Here is a 13,110-nt window from a genome sequence, read left to right on the forward strand (position 1 = left end):
CCACCAGCCATTTCCTACCAGTAACTTTCTCTAAAGCCCCTGAGTCTGTTTAGAAAGAATGGTAAAGGCAGCCTTGCCTCGCAAGCAGGGCTTTCCCCATCTTTTCACCATTTTAGCATTGATACTCTGTGCATAATAAACTCCAGCCGTCAAAGCCATCCCAGAAGGCACATTTTAGTTAGGTCCGGTAAGTTTATCTTTTGGAAGGCACATGCTCCTGAGAAATTGCCTGGACCCACACCACAATTTTTGCAGAAATGGCTAAGAGAACGCTACCAACAAAGAAACGTGCTCTCTCAAGAGATTACCGTTTAATTTTGGGCATCCCTGATCAAGAATTGCAATCATGTGAATCTCTTAAATGTCTTAATATATCAGCCTTAGGACTCAATGAGAAAGAAAAGAGAACCCAAGGGTATCATCCCTCATAATCTGTGACATGCACTTTATATATATATATATTAATATATAAATATATTGTGCAACTCTAATAGCCAATGTGAGTCATTCCATTAACTCATACCATTTGCAGTCTGCTGCCATTACTTCCACAGAGCTCAGCAAATGTGTTCCTTTTGTATTAACTTACTTGAAAAGAAGAAACTGAATTTACCTCTTTTTTTAAAAATTTGTTTTATTTACTTATTTTTGGCTACATTGGGTCTTCGATGTGGTGAGCGGGCTTTCTCTAGTTGCGGTGAGAGGAGGCCACTCTTCATTGTGGTGCGCAGGCTTCTCACTGCGGTGGCTTCTCGTTGCACAGCACGGGCTCTAGGCACGTGGGCTTCAGTAGTTGTGGCACGTGGGCTCATTAGTTGTGGTGCACGGGCTTAGTTGCTCCACGGCATGTGGGATCTTCCCGAACCAGGGCTCAAACCCGTGTCTCCTGTATTGGCAGGCGGATTCTTAACCACTGCGCCACCAGGGAAGCCCCCTCATTGTAGTTCTGATTTGCATTTCTCTGATAATTAGTGATGTTAAGCATCTTTTCATGTGCCTCTTGGCCATCTGTATGTCTTCTTTGGAGAAATGTCTATGTAGGTCTTCTGTCCATTGTTTGATTGGGTTGTTTGGTTTTTTTTATACTGAGCTGCATGAGCTGTTTGCATATTTTGGAGATTAATCCTTTGTCCATTGATTTGTTTGCAATTATTTTCTCCCATTCTGAGGGTTGTCTTTTCGTCTTATTTATGGTTTCTTTTGCTGTGCAGGACTTTTAAGTTGCATTAGGTACCATTTGTTTGTTTTTATTTCCATTACTCTAGAAGGTGGATCAAAAAAGATCTTGCTGTGATTTACGTCAAGGAGTGTTTTTCCTATGTTTTCCTCTAAGAGTTTTATAGTGTCCGGTCTTACATTTAGGTCTTTTAATCCATTTTTAGTTTATTTTTGTGTATGGTGTTAGGGAGTGTTCTAATTTCATTCTTTTACATGTAGCTGTCCAGTTTTCCCAGCACCACTTATGATGAGACTCTCTTTTATCCATTGTATATTCTTGTCTCCTTTGTCATAGATTAGTTGGCCATAGGTGCATGGGTTTATCTCTGGGCTTTCTATCCTATTCCATTGATCTATGTTTCTGTTTTTGTGCCAGTTCCATACTGTCTTGACTACTGTAGCTTTGTAGTATAGTCTGAAGTCAGGGAGCCTGATTCCTCCAGCTCCATTTTTTTTCTCAAGATAGCTTTGGCTATTTGGGGTCTTCTTCTCCATAGAAATTTACACATCCAACATATTAGGAAAGCAAAACAAACAAAACTGAGCTAAACTAAGCAAGTGCTGGGGAAGATACAGAACTGCTAGTGGGATGTAAACGTCACTCAGATAAACAGTTTGGCAACATCTTACAAAGTTAAAGTTACATTTACATCTGACCCAGCAACCCTACTCCAAGGTATTTCACTGAAAAAAATAAAAATTTACATCCATACAAAAACATACACACAAGTGTCTATAGGAGCTTTATTCATAATCACCAAAAGTGGAGATAAAGCAGTATTTTAATGGGTTAAAAGATAAAGCAGCTGTGTTACATCCATACAAATGAATAGCACCCAGCAATAAAAAGGAACACAATTACTTATAGGTACAACAGCATGGCTGAGTCAAACGCATCATGCTAAACTCACGAAGCCAGTCTCAAGAGAGTACATTTTGCATGAGTCCATGTAGATGACCTTCTGGAAGAGGAGAAACTATAAGAATGGAGAACAGATCATTTGTTTCCAAGGATTAGCAGTGGGGTCAAAGACTTGACCACTGGTTTGGCAACGTGATGATCACGGGGCCCAGGAACAAGTGTCAGGACTGCCAGGCAGTGTGGCGGGTATGCTGTGGGCTGCTGTCACAACCAGGGCCAGTGATCCTTTGGGATGGGAAGTGGTACCCAGCCTGGGGCAAGTGGGGTGGGTACAGGCCAATCGTGGGAGGCCCAGTGCTCAGGGAGCCTAAGCATTCAGTGGAGGGAGTAAACTGGAGTCGGGGTGACCCAGAAAATCTCCAGGACTACAGCAATCCTTGGTGATGGAAGCTGGGGACAGAGCACGTGGAGCTTTCCAAATACAGGGCCTTACGGCATGAACTTGCTCACTTGAATATTAAAGGAAATGGTGATCCTGTATGGCTGGAAGACTCAAGACACCAAGATAGTCACATTTACAGAGAAGAAAGAGGTATCTTATTTCAAGGGAAAAGCTAAATATAACCAGTGCAGAAGACCATGTGACAATGTCTTCTTAATTAACTTTTAGAATTCAGCCCATTTTGAAAAAGACAGACTTTTCCTTCTGATCACACTGAGCCAATTTTTAATACTTCTCTGATATTTTTTTTCCCAAGAGGAAGTTATATCAAAGGACCTGAGACCGACAGAAAAGAAATTGGCAAATATTCTTTTTTATTTTTAAGTTCATTTGCCAAGAACCCAGCTGTTTAAAGCAGTAGTTCTCTCTAGCTTTCTGTAACTAAATGAGAACATTAAATTTCAAATGTATCTCTCTCCTAAAGCCATACAGGGTACCCTATCCTTTCTTTTATACAAGAAGTATAGGATGATGATTACTTGCTCAGATAGAATGAAAATTTGAACAGCCACCTTGTAAAAATTAATAATATATTATTTTAAGCTAACATATAAAATACTCAAAGTTGAATAAAATAAAAGTCAAGGGACTTCCCCGGTGGTCCAGTGGGTAAGACTCCACGCTCCCAATGCAGGGGGGCCCTGGTTCGATCCCTGGTCGGGGAATTAAATCTCACATGCATGCCACAACTAAGACCTGGTGCAGCCTAAATAAATAAATAAATAAATTTTTTTAAAAAAGAAATATAAAAAGTCAAAAAAATACTTGAATATTTAAATAATCTGAACATACTGATCACTCCCATTACCTTTATCATAAATATCACTTGACAGTGAAAAATTAATAAGCTGGGTGGTTTGTAGATGAGACATTTAGACACAGATTCTTCCCACTGGTGTTTATAATCCAGCTTTGGCTGAAATATAAATATAGCAAAAAAACATAAAAGGAAGAAATCATATTCAGGGAGAAAACAACTTCCCTATTGCTATGGACTGAATTGTGTCCTACCCAAATTCTTATGTTGAAGTTCTAACCCCCAATGTGACTGCATCTGAAGATAGGGCTTTCAGGAGGTAAATTAAGGGTAGATGAGTCATAGGGTGAGGTCCTAACCTGGTAGGATTTGTGGCCTTTACACAGAGGGGAAGAGCAAGAGAGTATGGCCTCTCCATGGACACCCAAGGACAGGCCATGTGGTGACTCGGCCAGAAAGCAGCAAGTCAGGAAGCGGGCTCTCGCCAGAACCTGACCAGAACTTTGAGACAATCCACATCTGTTGTTAAGCCACCCCGTCTGTGGTGTTTTGCCATGGTCACCCCAGCTGACCAAGACATCTACTAAGGAGTTTTTATTTATCCTATTTTAGAATAATACGTTTGGTTAAATGTCAACTAATGAGTGATAATGTTTTTACATATTTCTGTGACTTTTCTGGGAGACAAACAGTTGAAAATTATGTAAGTTTCTTTCCCCAAGATCCCTGTCTACAGATCACTTCTTTTATACACTGTAACCTCAACAATTACCACCACCACCCCGAACAAAAATTTGGACCCTCTGATGCTTGTTTAAACACGGGGTGACTTGTTTTGACACTTTTTCTAAACTCACTCCTGGTAAAGGCTGGTCACAGACAAAGCAGAGAACTCTTCAAGTCTCAGCCTCAAAAGCTCAGTGACATTACCCCAGGCAGGTCAGCGTCACTCAAAAAGCATGGTCTGGGGGCCCAGCTGCCACCCCTTGCCCACTGGCTGACCCAGTGGGATCACCTCCTTTCTCTCTGACCCCGTGTCCTCTTCAATAACATGGGGATCAGAGCTTTCCTGGAGTCAGTGGGAAGGTGAAAGACACATACATAAAGCGCCTGGGGCAGTTCCTGGCACAGAGTAGGAAGCGATTTCTAGAATGATTGACAGTGTTACAATAGCAGAAAATGCACTCGGAGAGTAGTCATGGATTCGAGCCTGGTTCCCAGAGTAATTTCTTTAAAGAATGTCTTCAGCTCTTGTCTCCCAAAGCCTGCTCACATGTTGTGGGACTGTCAACACTGTCACGGTAATTGCCGCCATGGCCCGAGGTCCCCTCCCGCCCTTCCTCACATAGGTAGCATCACACAAAGAGCACAGGCTCTAGACCAGGACTCTCTGGGTCCAAACCTCTGTGCCTCAGTTGACTCACCAATAAAAGCTGTGTGATAGGAATGCCTATCACACAGGATAACATAAAGAGTTTAAAATGGTACCCATTGAACCCTCTGTATAGCCTGGTACAGGTGGTCCTCTGTGGATGTCCACCTGGCCTCTGCAGGTGACCGATCTGCAAGGCCCCCCCCACCCCGCCCGGGTTCCCTCCCAGGTCTGCTCTGTGGAATGCAGGCCCACAAGCCCCAGCTCCTCGTGAAACCTACAGGGCAGACGGCTCAAGAGATCAACCAAAAAAGGAAGACAGAGGCACAGTGTTCTCTCTGAACTGAGAGGGGCCTTGGGGACAGAAATAAGTGGCAAAACAGGAGGTCCCAAAGGCTCCTGACTCCTGCCCTGCCCTCATCTTCCAAGGTAGCCGCGAGACAGAAGGCAAGTTGGCAGTGTCTCCCTCACCTGCAAGTCGCTCTAGGGAAATCCCTTTGGAATAGAGGCTCATATCGTGCCTGTATGAGCTCCACAAAGGAAGAAGGGCCAGGATGGAGGGCTGGGCCGGTGCTTGTGGGGTGGGACCTGCCCGGCTTGGCCAAGGGGACAGTGCTTGAGTTTCTGGGAGGAAAATAAGACCCCGGGGCCTTTGCAGCGGCGGCCTCAGTGTTTTGGTCTCCCCACCCTCTCCTGGGAGTAGAAACCGGGCTGGTGGAGGGCCACAAACTTGTCAGCATGCAGGAGCCCAGGAGCACAGGCCAGAGCATCGCGACAGAGCACTGCCAGGTGTGCCTGCAACAGATACGCTCCCACGACAGCACAGGTAAACGCACAGGACCAGAAAAACTGCGAAACAGCCTGACAACTGACCAGAAAACAGAGACCAAGAAACGTAAGCTCCCAGAGCACCACACGGAACCCCAGATCCTAATCAGAACATCAATCCAACACCGGGAGGACTGGAGCTGATACACGGGGAGACAAGAGTCAGAACTGAGGAAGCCAATTACAGGGTGAGAATTAGACCCGCACCGTCATCACACAGCTAATAAACAACTTGGAAAGTGAGGAACCGAGCAGATGTGAGTGACAATCTCAGTAACACCAGGGGTAAAGTGTGAGATCGCCACCGTAACTGTGTGGAGAAAGAGAGAGGTGATAAAACAACGTACAGGGTCTGGGGGGCACTGGCAGTGTTCTCCCTTCACTCTAGAAACTAGCGTGTCTTCTTGGGAAGGAGAACCAACCTCAAGTTTAGAAGTAACTTTGGTCTCACGTCAGTGCTGCTTCTGTTAATTTCAAATAAAAACAGCTGTTTAAAACCTAGGCCGTGTCATTCCCTAGTAGCTCCTGTCTTTCATCAGCATACGCATCCAGGGATTTCTCAATTTATAGCCACCAAATAGGAAAGACTGACCATTTCTGGATGGTATCAATACAACTCTGTTTATTGCTTTTGCTGTTGTCATTTTCTGTTGTGCTTAGTTTATTAGAAATGTGCATGGGTTTAATTTTTTTTATGTCATCATTAATGTAAAAGGAAGACAATCCACTCAACGTTCCTTCGATAAACGTATCTGTTGAACACTGTAAAGCTGTAAGCCAGACGAAGAGCTCGCCCAGCTGCAGGTAAGATCAGGGAAGCTGGCAGATTCGGGAAGACAGAGGCTAATCCAAACGCAATTCATTTTGGAAATGCAAGCGTGATTTAACATTAGGAAATACAGTCCATCACATGCGTAGAGCTGAGGAGAAAAATAACACGAGCATCTCAGGGATGCAGAAAAGGCATGCGATTCAGCATCTGTTCATATGAAAAACACTCAATAAAATAGGAATTGAGGGAAAGGATGAGTCTATCCCAACATGATAGAAGATATATGGACATTTACAACATAAACCTCAGCTCGAAAACCAGCATCTTAATGAACACAGGAGAACGTGAGGCTTTTCTGCTCAAGTCTGCAGCAAGACAAGAGCACCCTCCATGTCCATGACTCTTCAGCACTGAGTTCGAGGGATTCGCCCATTATTTAGACAAGAGAAATAAACTGAAGGCATAAAGATTGTGAAAGAAGAGGTTAAATTATCCTTATTTGTAGTTCATGTGCTTATACATGTGGAAAGTCACGAGTCCTTGTGCCAAACAAGCACACATACACACACACACACACACACACACACAACAGGAAGAAAACTTAGTTTTAAAAACAGATTGTAAAATAAATACACAAAATCAATCTGTTCATTCACACCAAAGACAACAGTTGGAACACGTAGCTGAAGACCACATTTACAATAGCAAAATAGGTAAATAAGTACTATCACTGGAGACTGGACAAGAAATGTCTAAAGCCTGTATAAACAAAACTGTGAAACACTCAGGAAGAAAAAGGAAGTTTGAATAAGTGGAAAGATATGCCATGTTCCTGCACAAGAAGATTCAACATCACATAGATGTCGATTCTCTCAAAGTTAATCTACAAATTCAATATCATATCAATTTAAAAATCACGTCATTGTTTCCTAAAGCCAGGCAAATTGATTATACAGTTCATTTAGCAGAACAACCGAGCCAGAATTGCTAATGAAACCTTAGCAAAGCAGAACAACGAGGACGGCTAACCAAACCAGATACTATAGTGTATTATAAAACCTCTATTATCAAAACAGCATAGTGATGGTGTATGGATTCACAGACCAATGGAAGAGAATCTAAATATCCAGAAATAGATCCTTTGTCTATGGAAATCTAGTATATGATAAAGTTGCCATTTAAAATCACTGGGGGAGGACTTCCCTGGTGGCTCAGTGGTTAAGAATCCGCCTGCCAATGCAGGGGACACAGGTTTGAGCCTGGGTCCGGGAAGATCCCACATGCCGCGAAGCATCTAAGCCTGTGCGCCACAACTACTAAGCCTACGTGCCACAACTACTGAAGCCTGTGCGCCTAGAGCCCAGGCTCCCCAACAAGAGAAGCCACCACAATGAGAAGCCCGCGCACCGCAAGAAGAGTAGACCCTGCTCGCCCCAACTAGAGAAAGCCCGTGAGCAGCAACGCAGACTCAGCACAGCCAAAAATAAATAAATAAAAAAATTTTAAAAAATAAAAGGAATTGTTTAAAAAAAATCACTGGGGAAAAAACGGACTTTTAAATAAGTGGTATTGATATAACCAGGTAGCCACATGGAAAAGGAAAAATATACATCTGTTTTGCACAAATTATATCAGGATTAATTCCAAATAGATCAGAAACTTGAGAGAGGGAGAGATCCCATTTAATATTAGAAGAGAACAAAGAGTTCTTCCCTCTATGACCTACAAATTGAGAAACTGCACGATTACTCACACTCTCCAAAGCAACAGAGAAAAGACTGATACATTTAACTACATAAAATAAAAATCTTTACATGTCAAAACCCCACCAGAAGTAAATAAAAAAGACAAATGATACATTAGGGAGTAGGGTGTAACTTGCATCACAGACAAAAGCATAACAGCCCTCCATATAAAGAGGACAATGCAGCTGTAAGAAGGATAGGAAATATCTCTGTACAGAGACCAACCCCCAGGATATCCCTTAAGTTACAAACCGAGGACCAGGACAGTAGGACAGTGCGTGTAGCATGCACATATACAGGCAGTGTGCGGAGAGTGCACATACTCGCTTATCATTTTAAAATGAAAGCATAGGGACTTCCCTGGTGGTGCAATGGTTAAGACTCTGAGCTCCCAATGCAGGGGGCCCGGTTCAATCCCTGGTCAGGAAACTAGATCCCACATGCATGCTGCAACTAAGAGTTCACATGCCACAATCAAGGAGCTGGCGAGCCACAACTAAAGGAGCCCGCGAAAACGCAACTAAGGAGCCCACTTGCCGCAACTAAGAAGCCCACTTGCTGCAACTAAGACCCGGTGCAACCAAATAAATAAAATAAATATTTAAAAAAAAACAACAACAAAAAAGCGAAAGCATAAAGCCAAAACCTAAGAGTGGTTGCTCTGGGGTGGGGGTGAGGGTGGCAGTGGTGGGGGGCAGGGGCATGGAGACATAGAAACAGAATAAACGGGACAGGGATGACAGCTAGAATCCTCCAAAAATCCTTTGTTGTACGGATTTGACTCTGTAACAGTAAATGTTCTATATAATCATGAAATGAAATTCAATCGAAACATCTCTAAAATCAGAACAAAATGAAACAAACCAGTATACTGGGTTGGCAGCTTAACTACAGAGACTGGTTTTAAAAAGACCGTAAAATAAGTAATTTCACTGTATCTCTCTAGGAGTGTACATCCTGAGAGATAATCAAGGGATATGTGGGTGCTACAGCCCATCTGGTCCAGCAAGAAAAGATAAGAGAGAGAGATTTAAGTGACGTAACAACCAAATACAAAAAGACAGAGGGACACAGACAGATACAGTTAGAGAAATCGGAATATTGCATAGTTGATGATAAAACAAATCACTGGTATTTATTGGGTGTGATATTGGCATTGCGGCTATTTAATTTTCTTTCAGAGATAAATACTTCAGTGTTTTGAATGAAATAATAAGATGCTCAGGATTGCTTGAATAATCCAAGGGAGAAATGGTAGGGGGTAGTGGGGAAAGAATGGCCAGGAGCTGCTGTAGCTGAGTGACGGGTGCACAAAGGTTCAATGCATATTATATTCTTTACCCATGCATATGTCTGTGCATATTATTAATTATGCCTGTGTCTGTGCATAATTATCCACAATTAAACATTTTTAAAAAAACATGAAAACTGCAGGTTCAGATCTCAGCTCTGCTACTTAGTCATGTAGCCAAGTTTTTACAATGCCCTATGTTTTGGGAACCACAGTTCCTTCATTTTTAAAAGAGGGCCCTTAAATTGAAGTCAGAAGGCAAATTAACAACATAACCAAGGCCCATCATGGAGAAGAACTGAACTAAGGCTAGTTATTTTTTATATTTATATGAACAAAAAACAAATAAATACATAAGTATAATTCTGCCAAATTACTAAGAACATTTTACTTAACACAAAACCAGAGTAAGATTGCAAATGATGCTTTCAAGGGGAAATAAATAATTGAGCATTTCAGTTTCATAATTACACAAAATAGCAATGCTATAATAGGACTAAATTGATGCCCAAATGTATCTCTCAATTATTGCCAAACTCAAATACCAGATGCAATGCACTAATTCTGAGTAACATCCATAGAACTACATACAGCTATTACCATAAATAATATTAAATTTGTGGGACCACAGATGCTATGCTAAGTCTGATGTGCCTAAAACTTTGCTGACATAGTCTGCCCTATTGTTTCATAAAAAACCACAGTAATCAGATTAGGTTAATTATCAAGCCACAGAAAAAAGATTCTTCCTTTTAAAATAGCCGGGTAAACAGAACAATTTAAAATGAAGAAATATTTTAATAAAAATCGCCAGGGACAGACCTCAAAGCATTAAGGAACTAGATCTGTACACTCTTGGGGTTTACATTCAAAGACTCAATCAAATTTAAACTCATCACTTATGCAAAACGGAACACGAATCTCCCATTACAATTATCATAACTGCTTGGCTTGTTAAAACGCTCAAGTGTATTACACATACCAGAGGAAAATTCAATATTATATCATTCCAGTAATATTTCTCTTTTAATGCAGAAAACATGAAGTTTGACCGTAAAACAATGGGAGATGCTAGAGATTCATGCAAAATTTCCTTTCCTGCTTTAGAGGGCAACCACTCAAGGAGGCAGCAGGTGTCACAGCAGCGAAGTCCAAAACAGCCACACCTGTGACAGGTATGGGATGGCCAGAAGGAGTCGTCCAGCCTGATCCACAGAAAAGACCCGAGGTTGAGGTCTGGTGAATAAAGGGGACCAGGCCAGGCGTCCTCCCGTGATGCTGCTGTGGGTGTGGCTTTTTCACCGTGGGAGGGCAAGTAATTTTGAAACCATGTGAACTCACCTCCCAGCTGCCTTCTTTTGAAAACAGGCTCTCGCTGGGTTTATCAATCGCCCACCCAAACCTGGCTCTCACAGTTAGCACATAACTCCTGATTTCAGGTGTAAATTTTCACAGTTTCCAGACAGCTGTTCATACGTTGATGGCAAGTTCTCCACACACTTGGAGTAATGATGCCTTCCTGTCAGTTGGCTCAGTGTGACAGACGCAAAGAGCAAAGATTAGGGGGAAACCAGTGTCTGGATGCTCGCTCCACACATCTACTGTCACACAGCCCTTCCCTCTGCAAAACCGATACCAAGAGAAGCCAATTTGCTAAGAATCACATGTAAAATTAAAACCTAAATTTAACCATATGCCCCCTAAAATACCTATTCTATTTTTTGTTAAAGCTATGAAAAATAATTATTCCTCACTTCTACGTTCGTGCTGCATCCTCAAACTGAGGGAGAATCCTGCAGGAAGGTGCTAGAGTGTAAGCAGCTTTTGGCAGGAAAGAGCTCTCTGCAGGAGGCCCCTTTGTCTTGTCACCAGCCTTAAACCAGGCACCCCCAGGCTCTACTCATCTCCGGCCCAAGCACACCTTTCAAATCTTGGTAAACCTGTCGGTTCTTCCCCTAGATCAAAGACGTAGAAATGAAGAATAAGGAATTAACCAATGACCAGATCTCTTCCCTAGCTTCCCCTTCAGTAATCACGTGAACAGAACAAACTGTGTGAACAGGATAGCATCACGAGGATTGACGAGCCTGCACATGGTGGGGAGGGTGATGGGTCTGACACCCCCCCACCATGTCTACGATTAACTGAGATTACTTCCTTTTTTCCCTTTAAAACTTTCATGGCTGAGCAGAATCTTCGGAGGTGGTTTTGGGGGACACTGAGTCCACCATCTCCCCAGATTGCCAGCATTCTGATTAAAGACAACTTTCCGTTCTACCAACACCTGCCTCTCTTGAGTACTGATTTTTGAGTGGTGAGCAGCTGGACCTTATTCAGTAACAAGAGAGCTTCTCATTGCTCCCATGGTCACTGAGCACATCTGAAAACAGTAACAGCAGCCTCCTTGCTTTTCCTTTCACATGAATGGAAAGAGGAGGTTGTGTGGGGGTTTTCCACACCCACAACCAGTTCTCCAACTCTCAGACGCCAACTGGGTGTCCAACAATTCCAGTCAATTCTGATACTAACTAACCAGAGTTCGTGCAAGCCCCAGGGTTCAGGGCTCAGCCCCACACCACTGCCCCCACCTCGGAAGTTAGTCCTGAGACCTGGGGCCACCTGTACTTCTGGCTCCAAATCAGGGGTTCCCATAACCCCTGCTGAGGTTCAGTAATTTGCTAGAATGGCTCACAAAACCAGGAAAACAATGCCTACTGCTTAATTATAAAGGATACAACTCAGAACAGCGAAATGGAAGAAACACATGACAAGGTGTGGAGGGCCTTGGTGGGTGGCACAGAGCTTCCATGCCCTCTGTGGGTGCACCACCCTCCCAACACTGCCACGTGTTGACCAACCCCATTATTTAGGTTTTTTCTAATGGACGCATGATTGATTAAATCACTGGCCATTGGTGACTGAACTCAATCTCCAACCCCTTTGCTGTCCCAGGAGGCTGGGGTCTAGGGCTGAAAGTTCCAATCCTCTAATAATAGCTTGGTCTTTCTGGGACAGCCCCCATCCTGAAGCTGTTTAGAGGACCCCAGCCAAGAGTCATGTCATTAGCAGACAGAAGTCACTCATCACTCAGGAGACTGGAAAGGTTTTACTCAGTGCCAGGCACAGTGAACAAAGAACAAATGCATATATTTATTATACTGCACAGGTCTCCCAAGTTGTTTCGACCCTCAGGTTTCTCCTTGGAGACTGGTGGAGAGAGACTAGTAGAAAATCTGGGCCAAACGCTCCTTCAAAGCACTAACTAGTTTTTTTAAACAAGAAGCTCAGACGGCTCTAGTCTCCTCTGCAGTAAGACAAGAATGTTTAGGTTGAGTGAATTACAAGATCACCAACTGTTGAAAAACTTTCTGAATTCCCAACTATCCAAACTAATTCCTGCCATGCATTTGACAGGGGAGCATGGGAAGGGCACTTCCTGACCCCATGCCCCTCTGGCCTTCCTGTTATACCTAAGCGGGGGGATTAAAAGGCTAAGAAACATGTATGAAAGCTCAGGGCCATGGCCCATAGGAGCATGAAATCACAGAATGCTTTCCCCCAGCCCCATAAACCTTCCCACCACATTAACATGGCTCCAGTACACTTACGGTGGATTTTAGCTGAAAGAGCTTGCAAGACACAAGGAGCAGTCCCTAGGGAAGTCCAAGCCCAAGGGAAACAGATGACTCTGAAGCCTCTGGCACCTCCAGCAAGAACAAACATCAAACAGAAACCAAATTCCAGCCCTGTAAACATAAAATCT

The 13,110-nt window shown here is 43.1% G+C and overlaps 1 protein-coding gene across 1 annotated transcript in view; it reads right to left on the reverse strand.

Annotated features, from left to right (window-relative positions):
* ENTREP2 (endosomal transmembrane epsin interactor 2) overlaps nt 1-13,110 on the reverse strand; it is a 372,877-nt gene that overhangs the window by 107,403 nt on the left and 252,364 nt on the right. The window lies entirely within an intron of this gene.

This window comes from Lipotes vexillifer, unplaced genomic scaffold (genome assembly GCF_000442215.2).
Source record: "Lipotes vexillifer unplaced genomic scaffold, Lipotes_vexillifer_v1.1 scaffold1467, whole genome shotgun sequence".
Classification (NCBI taxonomy): domain Eukaryota; kingdom Metazoa; phylum Chordata; class Mammalia; order Artiodactyla; family Lipotidae; genus Lipotes; species Lipotes vexillifer.